The 12,250-nt window shown below is 37.2% G+C and overlaps 2 long non-coding RNA genes across 2 annotated transcripts; both read left to right on the top strand.

Annotated features, from left to right (window-relative positions):
• Positions 1-9,481: 9,481 nt before the first annotated feature.
• On the top strand, positions 9,482-9,916 carry LOC140021602 (uncharacterized). The gene is made up of 2 exons (XR_011825493.1): positions 9,482-9,609; positions 9,770-9,916. It is a non-coding gene; the product is annotated as an uncharacterized lncRNA (long non-coding RNA).
• A 215-nt stretch (positions 9,917-10,131) lies between these two features.
• On the top strand, positions 10,132-11,743 carry LOC113719576 (uncharacterized). Its single transcript, XR_003454923.2, has 4 exons — positions 10,132-10,169; positions 10,254-10,357; positions 10,443-10,770; positions 11,486-11,743. It is a non-coding gene; the product is annotated as an uncharacterized lncRNA (long non-coding RNA).
• The last annotated feature ends 507 nt before the right edge of the window (positions 11,744-12,250 follow it).

The following is a 12,250-nucleotide window of genomic DNA, read 5'->3' as shown; positions in this document are numbered from 1 at the left end:
TTTAGTAACCAAACCTTAAATAGGAAAAAAAAAGTTAATGAATACACTCAAAAGCCCTTATCTTATGATGTTTAATTTATAGTCGTAGATTGATTTACTAGGAATGGATGTCATATTTTCATGCTCATATTTGTTGTTTGATAATCACCTATAGTAGTAAATCTATTACCATTATAGGTTACTTTAAATAGTACTTTATTAGGGACATAGATTCTTTATAAGATGGAGAAGAAAGTGTCACCATAGTTTTTAAAGTTTGTGGATTAATTAGGTGGTGTAAGTAGCATATTTTTTTTGTGATTTTTGACCATTTTATTTTAGTCAATGTTGATTTTTTTATTTTGATAAAGAAAAGCTAGAAGATGATATTCAAAGTTATCATGAAAAAATGTTACTACACTACAAGAAATATATTTTTCAGTGACAAAAATTTATGTGACAACAAAAATCTTATCACAGATAACCTAATTCAGTGACGACATTAGGTGTCATCACAGATGAGTACAACACAAGCATAATCAGTGACAACATTGGAAGTTGTCATTTTCAACTAGTCACGAAATAGTTGGCGCGCATCTCATTTGATGCCGCGGGAAATGATTTTATGACAACTCAAGTAAAGTCGTCACAAACACTCTCTCTACAGTGACAACATAACTTGTTGTCATTGAAAGTCTACCCGGTTCCAATTTTGTGACAACTTTTTGCGTCACTGTATACTACAGTATTTTCATCAACTTTCACTAATTCTACTATGACACCCTAATTTTATTATTTAGCCTCCAATTCTTTTATATTAGCAAAAGCACCGAAGATATGACACCCTAATTTTATAATTTAGCCCCTATTCATTATGTATTAAAAAAATGCAAATGATATAATAACAAACTATTTTTAGATATTTGTAATTTTTGCTAAGTTGACATAATAGACATGTCTGAGCATAAAAATTTTTTCACGAATTGTTTATTATTCCTTATAACAACCCCCAAAAATCAATAACTGAAATAATTTGAAAAAGTGTAATTGAATATAATTTGTAGTCTAATGTTAGCACTGTGAAAGATTAGTATAACGTGTAATACATCATAAGTAATAATTATTTTCATATGGAATGGGTATATACGAAATTAAAATTATTCAGTAAAATATCTATTGTGCAATAAGATTGAGAGTTGCCACACATTTAACAGAATATTTGATTACATGTTTCTTTTAATTTATTATAAAAACTAAGTAATAGACAAAGAGTAGTATAAGCATGAGTAAGAAGTGCTATACTGTATATAAGCGATTCTATGCATGTTAAATTTTTGAAACATGTTTTATTGTGTAAGTTTTATTGTAAGGTAATTTCTTAAATAATTTGTATATTGAGTTGTCCAAACCCAAAAAGATGTATATAGACACAAACAAGCACACATATATATACATGCACAAAAAAGAAACCAATATCAAATAATTTATTTGATATTTATAGATGAGATTAAGGAAAAAAAAAAGAGATTAAGTATGAAAAAAGAAACCTGAAAAAAAAATTTGGCTAAAAAAAAAAAGAAAAAAGATGTATGAAGCTAAAGGCGTGAATCCTGGAATCTCAAAGACGTGCTTAGATGCCAAAAAAAGAGCAGCGCCAGTCTGAAATCTGAAAGAGGCGCGAGGCAGGTGGCTGAAATCTCTACAAAACGACGTCGTTTTTGGTTGTTCACACACAAACAAAAGTCTCGCCGCTTCTCTCTTCCAACACTTAGATAAATTTCATTCTCAGTCTTTCCTTCCTATGGTGAACTAACCCTTCCTTCCCGTAGATTCGAAATGCCGCTCGCCACCGTTAGCCGCTGAAGTCCGCCGCTATCCACCACCATCAGCCACTGAAGTTCGCCGCTACCCAGCAACTTGAGCTTTATTCTTCAGCCTTTCCTTCACCACTGACGATGACCCTTTCTCCCCTCCATCGACCCGCAACCGCGTCGAAATACCGCTCACCACCGTTAACCGCTGAAGTCTGCCGCTATCCACCACCATCAGCCGCTGAAGTCCGAGCTATCCAGCACCATAATTTATTCTTCAGCATTTCCTTCACCACTGACGATAGCCCTTTCTCCCCTCTATTGACCCGCAACCGCGTCTAGCTCTTTAGCACCAGCAAATCCGAGGCAATTGGGGAAAGCTATACATTTCTCAGGTAAGTTCAACTGAAGTTTGTTCTTTGTTCTTCATTTCCTTGCCATTTTCGAACCTACATTTTAATTTTCCCCTGTTTTTGTTAGCTCATTATCCAATGGCTTCTGTCCTGCCCCCGAAAGGCTTCATTTCCTTGCCATTATCCGAGGCAATTTGGGCTTCTGAAATGTTGCATTTTACATATTACTTTTCTTGATATATGATACTGATTTCATGGATTTTCATATGAATTTTCATATTACTTTTATGGCTGCTTTTCATATGACTTGTAGCCTTAATTTTTGAAAAGGCTAGTTAACAAATTATTCTCTTTAGTTTGATATTAGAAAAGTATTTTGTACTAAAGGCTGATGTGTCTATATCTAGGACATGGATAAAACTTGGATGAAGATTAGCAATAGGAAGGACAAGGCTTATGAACTCGGAGTAAAAAATTTCCTCAAGTTTGCATATTCTCAAAAAGTTGAAAATCAGAAAATCCCATGCCCATGTACACAATGCAATAATTTTTGTAACCAAACTAAAACAGTTGTGGAGGATCATTTATTGACTCAAGGCATTCGTAAAAGCTACACAAGATGGATACACCATGGGGAACAATTACGACACCAAAATTGTGGGGATAGTACTGAACATGGGGATGGAGAGGAGGATAGTGATACTGAAGATTTAAATGACATGTTGCACGACATTGGGACAGCACAATGGGGGGACAATTGGGCTGGTAGGGAAGAATCAACGGATGATAGTCTAAATGCGTATCATAGTGACACATATAACTTTCTTAAATTGTTAGAAGATGCAAAAAATGAGCTGTATCCAGGGAATCATTTTTACTCAAAGCTATCCTTTGTAGTCACTTTGCTCCATTTGAAAACAATGAGCGGGTGGACTATAAAGTCCTTCAATGCATTGCTGGAAAATTTTAGGCATGCACTACCTCCTGAAGCCACACTTCCCAAGTCTTTTGCTGATGCTAAGAAGCTCATTCGAGACTTATTAAATCTGAAAAAATCCATGCTTGTGTCAATGATTGTGTTCTCTTCCGCAAGGAAAATGAAAATTTAGACACTTGTCCAAATCTAAATTGTAAAGAACCTCGCTACAAGATGGCAGGTTCAAGAGTTCCACACAAAGTTTTGCGTTACTTTCCTTTGAAGCCTAGGCTGCAACGATTATATACCCACAAAGAAATAGCTTCAGATATGAGATGGCATAAAGAAAAGTGTGTGCATGATGATAACATCATGCGGCATCCAGCAGACAGTGAAGCATGGAAACACTTTGATAGGTTGCATCCGGACTTCGCCATTGATCCTAGAAATGTGAGGTTAGGTCTTGCAACTGATGGTTTCAATCCTTTTGGGACCATGAGTAGTGCTTATAGCATCTGGCCTATTTATCTAGTGCCATACAATCTGCCCCCTTGGAAGTGTATGAGAAATCCTTTCTTTTTCCTATCAATGGTAATTCCTGGGCCTAAATCCCCGAGAAATGAGATTGATGTTTACATGGAGCCTCTAATAGATGAACTGAATGAAATGTGGCTTGGTGTTGAAACATATGATGCATATAGTGGCAAGAAATTTGACCTCCGGGCAGCTTTACTATGGACTATAAATGATTTTCCAGCTTATGCAATGCTGTCCGGATGGAGTACGAAAGGGTATCATGTGACGCCCCGAAAGTATGAGTGTGAGAACCCGTATTATTTAATGGCTTGTTTTCTGCGTTTTTTTTTTGTAGGGAATTTTTCTAGATAATGTTAGAGCCGATATAGTTTTTGGATGATTTTTCTAGTATCAAATAGGTTGTGAGAAATTAAGAGTGTATACTGGATGTGGGACCCACTAGGGCGAAAAGTTCGGAAAAATTCGGCCAATTAGGTTAAGTTCCGGATACTGGGTGAAATTTATCGGGTGTTAAGAGATAAGTAGAGGAGGTGAAGTGATTGATGTGAGAGGAAACAAAAGGATAGAAATGCATTGAATGAAGTGACATGTGTCACTTTAAGAGAGGTTGCCACTTATTTGACTTATTTGACTTTTGACCTTTCTTACCAATTGTTGATTAAATATCTCAAATTTACCACAAAAATCACCATTTCTTTCTCTTCTTTGGCCGACCAACCTTAAGGAAGAAAGGAAGAGAGCTCTTCACCATTTTAGCTAACATCTAGCTCAAATCATCCAACCCAAGTGCTGAAATTTGTTTCTACTCCATACAATCCTTCCATTTGGTGCTAGTAAGTGATTTTGTGGAAGTGTTCAAGGAAGCTAAGGTGTCCATTAACTCCTCTTCTCTTGTTTACTAGGTGAGTGGTGATTGAACTTCCTCCTACACTTAATGAAGCTTAAGTTGTGCTTAATGGTAGCTAAAGTGCTGAAATTTGTGGTTTATTTCTTGGTTTGAGATGAATTGGTGAAGTTTTCAATTTATTGATGAATTTTCTGGTTTAATATGAATGTTATGTTGTGGCTATCCTTGATGATGGGAATTGATGTTTAATGATTCTAGAAGGTGGAAAAAGTGGAAGATTGCAAGTAAATTCTGTTTTGGAAGAAATCTGGAAAATTAGGGTTCTTCGTTCTTCATTCTGTCCGAAATTTTAGGTCCTAGATAGAGGCCGAATTGGCCTTGGCTTAAAACATGAAAGTTGTAGGTATTGATGTTTTAGAGGTGCCTGTAAAATTTCAGGGAAATTGGAGTGGTGTAGAATGAGATAACCCGAATTTACTGTTGCTGTTCTGGGTTCATCAGGATGTAAGAACTGCGCCTGTAATGGGTTGTTTTGACTGGAATTTCTTTGGATTTGGATGTTGGTGTCTTCTGATGAAATGTATCTTGATGTCTTAGCTACCGTATGCCTTTGGAATCAATGCATTTGGACCTGTATAGACTGAGTTGGACTAATTACAGCATAGTGTGATTTGTAAACCTGCAATTACGGTTCTGGATTGGTATTTTGCATATTTGACCTAGTTGTGCTGGGATTTGGACTGAGTGACCTTCTACATTGTTGTAGCCCTGGTTCTTAGCTTCGAAACGGTGGGTCTTGGACCTCCATCTGATACTCGTAGTACCTTTGGTGCCATTACCGCAAAAGGACGTCAAAACTGTTTTCTGGTTTTGAGCAATTGTGGTTAATTGCTATGTGATTGGGTTTGATTGTAGGTTGGAAAAGAAAGGAATTAAGGGGAAATGCTGTCCGATTTTTAATAGCATTGGTTACCTTAAGTTTCAAGTGAAAGGCTTGGACTTGAATGATGGAATTGGCTATATTGGACGAGGATTGTGAGCCGTGGAGGTGAGTGACCTCAAACTCTTTCTAAAATTATTTATGAACCGCTTTCCCGCATTATTTACTTTTGAGCTGTTTTCAAAGTTAATTTTGGAACTGTTTTCTTACATATCATGCGTGCTTGCATATCAGTGTCTTGTTGTTATTGCTTTTGCTTTCAATGATTGCTAAACGAGTTTTCGAGGCGAGTGTGTACTTTATCGCACTTAGCCTAAGTGATTGTGAAATTTTAATGATTGAGCGATTGAAATGTTAATTGTGCATGAATGTAAGCCTTTTGGGCTGAACTGGCCATTGCCCCTTGTTACCGGTCGTCTCGAGCCAGAAGCGGACTCGGTCGGGCGACTAGGAACTTGGGTGAACGTTTCGGTATACTCGAGTATTACCTTGTAGGTTGGTGGAGCCTGGCCAAAAGCCAGGGACGGGGTGAATGAATGCACGAATGAAACTAAATGAAATGAAATGACAGGAGAACGAACGTATCCTTTTCATGAATGTTACTATCGCTTTCCATTGTAAATGTTTCGTGCATTATTGATATTCCATATTGAAATGACATCATTGAAATGAACGATTGTGAAACTGATTTGATAACTGATTTTACTGGTTACTCGCTGAGCTTCTAGCTCACCCCAAAAATGTTTTATTCCTCTCCACAGGGCTCAAGGCGAAGGAGTGGCTTGTAGTGTTTATTCATGGATTATCTCATGTATGGATTGAATTTGGATTCCTTTTGTGTAATCATTCATATCGGGATTGTATTGAACGTTTAGAATTGATTGGATGTGTAATAGTCAAGATTTGGACTTCCTCCTGTATAATAATTGTGATCAAGGATCAGAGTGGCAGTGGAAGCGTGGACGCTTCGCTTTTGATATGTAAAGTTTTGGAATATTTGATTTTTATTTGAGACTTTATATTGTATTCTGTTTGAGGAATATAGTGAACGACTGAGTCCCGGCGAGAGCTGGGCAGGCGGCCCGCCGAACCCTCTGGTTCGCCTTAGGGGGAGGTGGGGTCGTGACATATCAAGCATGTCCTATTTGCATGGTTGAGACAACTTGCGTACATTTACCACACCGAAAAAAGTTGTGTTACACAGGTCATCGCCGCTTCTTACCCATTGACCATTCTTGGCGGCGAGAAAAAAACCTTTCGATGGCAATGTGGACTTTAGGAATCCTGTTGCACCTTTATCTGGAAATGAAATTTTGGATCAGGTACAAAATATAGAGGTAAATTTTGGGAAGACCAAGGCGCAATCCAATGCAAAGAAACGGAAGCGTTCTGAGAGTGGTTTGAACTGGACAAAGAAAAGTTGTTTCTTTGAGTTACCATATTGGGCAGACCTCCTTCTTAGGCATAATTTGGATTTAATGCATGTGTCAAAAATGTCTCAGAGGATGTCATTGCCACAATTATGGATATTGAAAACAAAACCAAAGACCACTGGTTGTGTCGTCAAGATTTGAAGGATTTGGGTTTGAAAAAAGAGCTACATTTGATTCCAAATGGCGACTCTTATATCATGCCACATGCCTGTTACAGCCTAACCAAGGAGGAGAAAAAAAAAGTATGTGAGTTCTTGAATTCTGTCAAATATCCAGATGGGTTTGCCTCAAACATTTGCCGATGTATAAAGAATGGCCAGTTTCAAATTTCTGGAATGAAAAGTCATAACTTCCACATTTTTATACAAAGGCTACTCCCACTTGCAATCCATGGAAGTTTAACAAAAGAAGTTCGGCAAGTGCTATTCGAGTTAAGTGAATTCTTCAAAAAATTATGTGCTAGAACATTACATAGAGAGGTTCTGGAGGAGTTAGGCCAAAAAATTGTAGTCATCTTATGTAAATTAGAGAGGTTGTTCCCTCCAGCTTTCTTCGATATAATGATGCACTTGATGGTTCACTTGCCTGCTGAAGCTATCCTTAGCGGTCCAGCTCAATATCGTTGAATGTTCCCACTTGAGAGGTAGAGAGTTGTACATATAGCCTTGTAAGTTTTTTTTTTTATTAAAGACCACTGCAATCTTCTAATTTCTTTTATTTTCCTTTGAGAAAGACATATGGCAGTGCTGAAAAGTTATGTTGGGAATAAGGCCCGACCAGAGGGATGCATTGCTGAGCGGTACATAGATAAAGAATGCTTGACATTCTGCTCTATGTACCTAGACAATATTGATACGATATTCAACAAGCCTGAACGAAACAATGATAGGGGATATAATACTGGTGAATTGTCCATTTTTTCATGCCCTGGTCGTCCATTTGGAGGGCCCAAAAGGGGCAATTTCCTTGACTCAGAGCTGGAAAAAATTCATACATTTATACTGAACAATTGTGATAAGCTTGAGGACTATATAAAGTAAGCTTTTAATGTTAATTAAAGCTTGTACCTTTGTTCTATATTTTGATATGTTCATAAAAAATTTATGGGTTTATTGTTTTTGTCTATAGTGCGCATAAAATGGAGTTGGAGGCAGAGAGTGCTGAAAATGTGGACCAAAAGGCACGATAGAGAATTTGCAAAATGGGTTAAACAGCGTGTATGTTTGTAGTGTCATTTGGACAGCCTACTTTTTTTTATCTCTAATACAATAAATTACTGATTTAGGTGAAATTGTCCTTACTAGGTTATGTATGGCAGCGAGGCTTCCAATGGCGAGCTTCGATCATTAGCATTTGGGCTAGACAACCGAGTTTGCATGTATACGGGCTGCATGGTTAATGGGTATAGGTTTCACACGAAAAATCGGGAAAGGCAAAGAAAGACTCAAAACAGTGGTATTGTAGTTAGAGGTGAGCATGGTAACAATATGATCGATTTTTATGGTGTGATACAACAAATTATTGAAGTAAGATATTGGCTCGGGAAAAAAAAGGTTAAAGTATTCAAGTGTGATTGGTGGAAGACCGATGATAGTGCTGGGATGCAAGTGGACAAAGAATGGGGTATCACAAGTGTCAATTCGTCCAGAAAATGGTATGAAGACCAACCATATGTCCTCCCTCAACATGTCCAACAAGTCTTTTATCTTGAAGACTTGAAACTAGGCAAAAACTGGTTTGTCGTCGAGAGGTTCAGTCCAAGGCACTTGTATGATGTTCCTGAAGATTTAGAAAAAGAACCAATTGTTGAGGAAATATATCAAGAAGAACCAACTGGGGATTTCACTATTATAATAGACCTCCACAATCCACCATTACTTTCAAGAGAAGACAATGAGATACCGAAGGTTGTACCTTCATCCATTGTACATGCTGAGAAGTCAAAAAATAGCTCAAATGGCACCTTTGAAGACTTCATTAATGATGATGATGAAGTGAATGAACACGAGTCTAACAATGAGGAAGACGAAGAGGAGATTCTTAGTGATAATGAGATCGATTCGGAATAGGTGAAATTGATGAGGACTACATGACACTAAGTTTAATCTCTTTAACTCCGGCTAACTAGTTTTTATTCCTAAATTATACTATGCTGTAACACTAACTTCTTGTTACTTTTAGATGGCTGGACCAGGAAAGCGAGGCCAAATGCTGCAGAGAAAAGCTCAAGGTGCACAACAGCCTGCAATACCTAATTCAGTTGGAAGCAATCAACCAAGAAGTGCATCCAAGAGTGTATCCTCAGAGAATGCAATATCTGTCACTCCAACTTCTTCACCTAGAGAAATTGCTAGTGAGAGTAGGATGATACACCCTCAGACATCTGAGTCTCGTGCATCCGGAGAAAATGAGACTATTCCAGTTTCGGATAAGCAAGAAAATGGTAAGTTAGACTTCATTTTCACGGCTGAAATTAAAAACCAAGTTTCTATTTCATGACTGACTTTGTTAATGTGGTCAAAGTAATGTATGGACTGATATTTGTTAATAGCTATGCTGCTGTCAGCAAGAAGAAGAGGACGTACACGAAATCTATCATTATCACAAAAAAAGGAGGCTAATGAGACGCTCACCATTGAAATTGATGATTGTATTCGACGGATTGTTGGGAAGGATTCTCAATACTTCATCACAGAAGGGGGTTGTGTTGTTAGGAAGGCTGCTAGGCTTAATGTTCCAAAGTGATCCCATCTCAATCCCGGTGACCGAGAAGGCATATACAGCACGGTTACGGTATTTGTTGACCTGCTAATACTCTAATTTCATCCAGAAAGTATGAGAGATTTTACTGCTTTAGATTTGCACTACTTTTGCACTCAAATCTTCCTTAGATTTAATATGTCATTTTCACATAGATTTGCTTGGTTTTAAGTAGATTGCACTGTTATTGTAGGATGACTTTCGATTTCCAGAGCACATCACCTCAAAAACTGCTATTAATAGGCAGTTAAACACACAATATCGAAACCATCGATATCGGCTTCACAAGTATTTCCAGAGTTTTGAATCAAGGCAAGAAGCATTGAGGCAAGTTCCTGAAGGTGTGAGTGAAGAAGATTGGAAGTGGCTGGTCAACTACTTTGAAAATGATGAATTTAAGGTTAGCTTGTCAAAATAACCTATCCTTTTATTAAATTTCAGATTTCACTTCACAAATTTGCTAATCTTTGTCAGTTAAAATTTTCACTAATTTGTGGCAGAAAATTAGTGAACGTAACAAGCAAAATCGTGCCAAAAATGACTGCCACACTACTATTGGCACAAAATCGCTTGCAAGAGTTGTTGAGGAAAAGGTAATCTGAAACCCAGCCAACACTTGTACATGTACATCCTTTTTTTCATATGACTGAAAATGAAAAAATTGAAAATTTAGACAGAAAAGGAAAGAAGATGTCGAGCTTTCAGAGATAGACATGTTTGAGTTAAGTCGAAAGTCAAAGAAGTCGGGGGGCTGGTAAATGACAAAGCAAAAGAGACCTTGGTGAGCTGTTTCACTTGGATAATGGATTTTTAAATTATTGACATCCATTCCAGCTACATAATGATCATATTTTTTACTTGTCTAGGACAAAATGAGGGAATTGCAGGCTACAACTTCAATGACTAGCAAGGAAATATGCGAGCAAGAACTTGGTTACATACCTGGACACATCCGCGGTCGTAGTGCAACCAAGAAGCAAGCTGCTGAGGTAGAACGCTGGAGGCATGAGATTGAGGACAGCCGAAAAAGAGCAGATGAAACAGAAAAATGAGCTACAGAAGTAACTCAACAATTCACTGCTCAGCAAGAGTTGATTAAGACCTTGCAACAGCAACAAACAGAAACAAGAAGCCTGTATGATGAGTTAGCTAACCAGCTGAAAGACTTGCGCAAATAAGCAACTTCTGTGTCAGGTATAAATAAATTGTTTGCTCTTCATAGTTATTACAATTGAGGCACTTGAATTCTGGTTCTACAAAATAGAGATTCATTTTTAATACAATTGGGTTGCTTGATGGCACTTGAAATCTGGTTCCACCAAATCTGATTCCTGTTTAATGCAATTGAGTTGCTTGAGGCTGATTTAGGTGCTTGAAATCTTGTTCATGTTTAATTACAGCCATTGAGGTGCTGGATGTTGCAACCAAAACTTTAGTGTTTTTAAAGCAAAGGTGTTTGAATGTTGGGATGTATTCCACTTTTTTCTTTGTCGAACTCATCTAAATTTTTCTGTATCAGAATTTTTTTTTGTGCTAAGGAAAAAGAGGCACCTGTGATTGTGTGTGTGTGTGTGTGTGTGTTTTTTTTCTTGATATACTGTGTGGTTCACGATCATCTAGGCTCTCAATGATTTTAGGATTTTATTGTTGTTATTGTTATTGTTATTGCATATATATTTGTGAACATGCAGATATTTATTGTGTTTGTATTGTTATTCTATATTTCACAGAATATACATTCAATGTCTTATTTGCTATAATTTCACTTTATTTTTATGTTAAGCAATTTACTTAGATTGCTATAATTTCAAATTAGAGTGACATTAGTTTTTATAATATGGTGCCTATCTAGAAGTGTAGTTCCAGTTTTAACACCAGTGCTCATTGCTTCAATTTTGGTAACGTGTAGGTTCTAACACGATTCCCAAGAAGAAGAAGCCAGTCATTGCTGTGAAGATGGTTTTTGATTTGAAGACTACAAGGCCTATCATGCTCATGCTTTGTTCTAGATGGGAATCGTGCTCATATTTTTGTATAGAACTTTACTACTCTCTATTGTCGATGGGAAATCACTAGTATTGTAACTGAATGGCTTATTTTGGATGGTGCATGGTTTATGACTCATTTGAGGCAACATTTATATATATATGTATTTGGGTTGATCTTCTATTGGAAATGAATATTGGCTTTCTTTTCGTATGTTGGCTTTTTTTTTCCTTGCTACTGAATGAACGTTTTGTGATTGTTGGCAGCTATGTTGCGTAATTAACATTAGATTATTGCTTTTTACAAAAAAAATAAATGACAATAAAAAAGTTGTCACTGCCAACAAGTTTCACTAGTGACACCAGGAAGTCGTCACTTTTTATGGATGGAAAACAATGACAACAAAAGTCGTCACTGAACGGAAGCATAATGTGACAACTCCAAGGGTTGACTATGACAAGAATTTAGCCAGCTTAGTGACAATAAAAGTCGTCACACAATGTACAACAATGAGTGACGACAAGAGTCATCACAAAACAGAAATCGTTTGTGACGACTTTCAACAGTCGTCACATGGACCCCCTTTTGTGACATAGAACTAGTGACAGCTCTGTGACAGCAGTAAAAGTCGTCACTGACTTTTTTTGTGACAACTTCTGAATTTTTAGTGACGACTTTCGCCTGTCAC

The sequence above is a fragment of the Coffea arabica genome, chromosome 11e, assembly GCF_036785885.1.
Source record: "Coffea arabica cultivar ET-39 chromosome 11e, Coffea Arabica ET-39 HiFi, whole genome shotgun sequence".
NCBI classification, from domain to species: Eukaryota; Viridiplantae; Streptophyta; class Magnoliopsida; order Gentianales; family Rubiaceae; genus Coffea; species Coffea arabica.
Note: the sequence above shows the minus strand (reverse complement) of the source record. Positions and strands in the feature narration are given on the sequence as shown.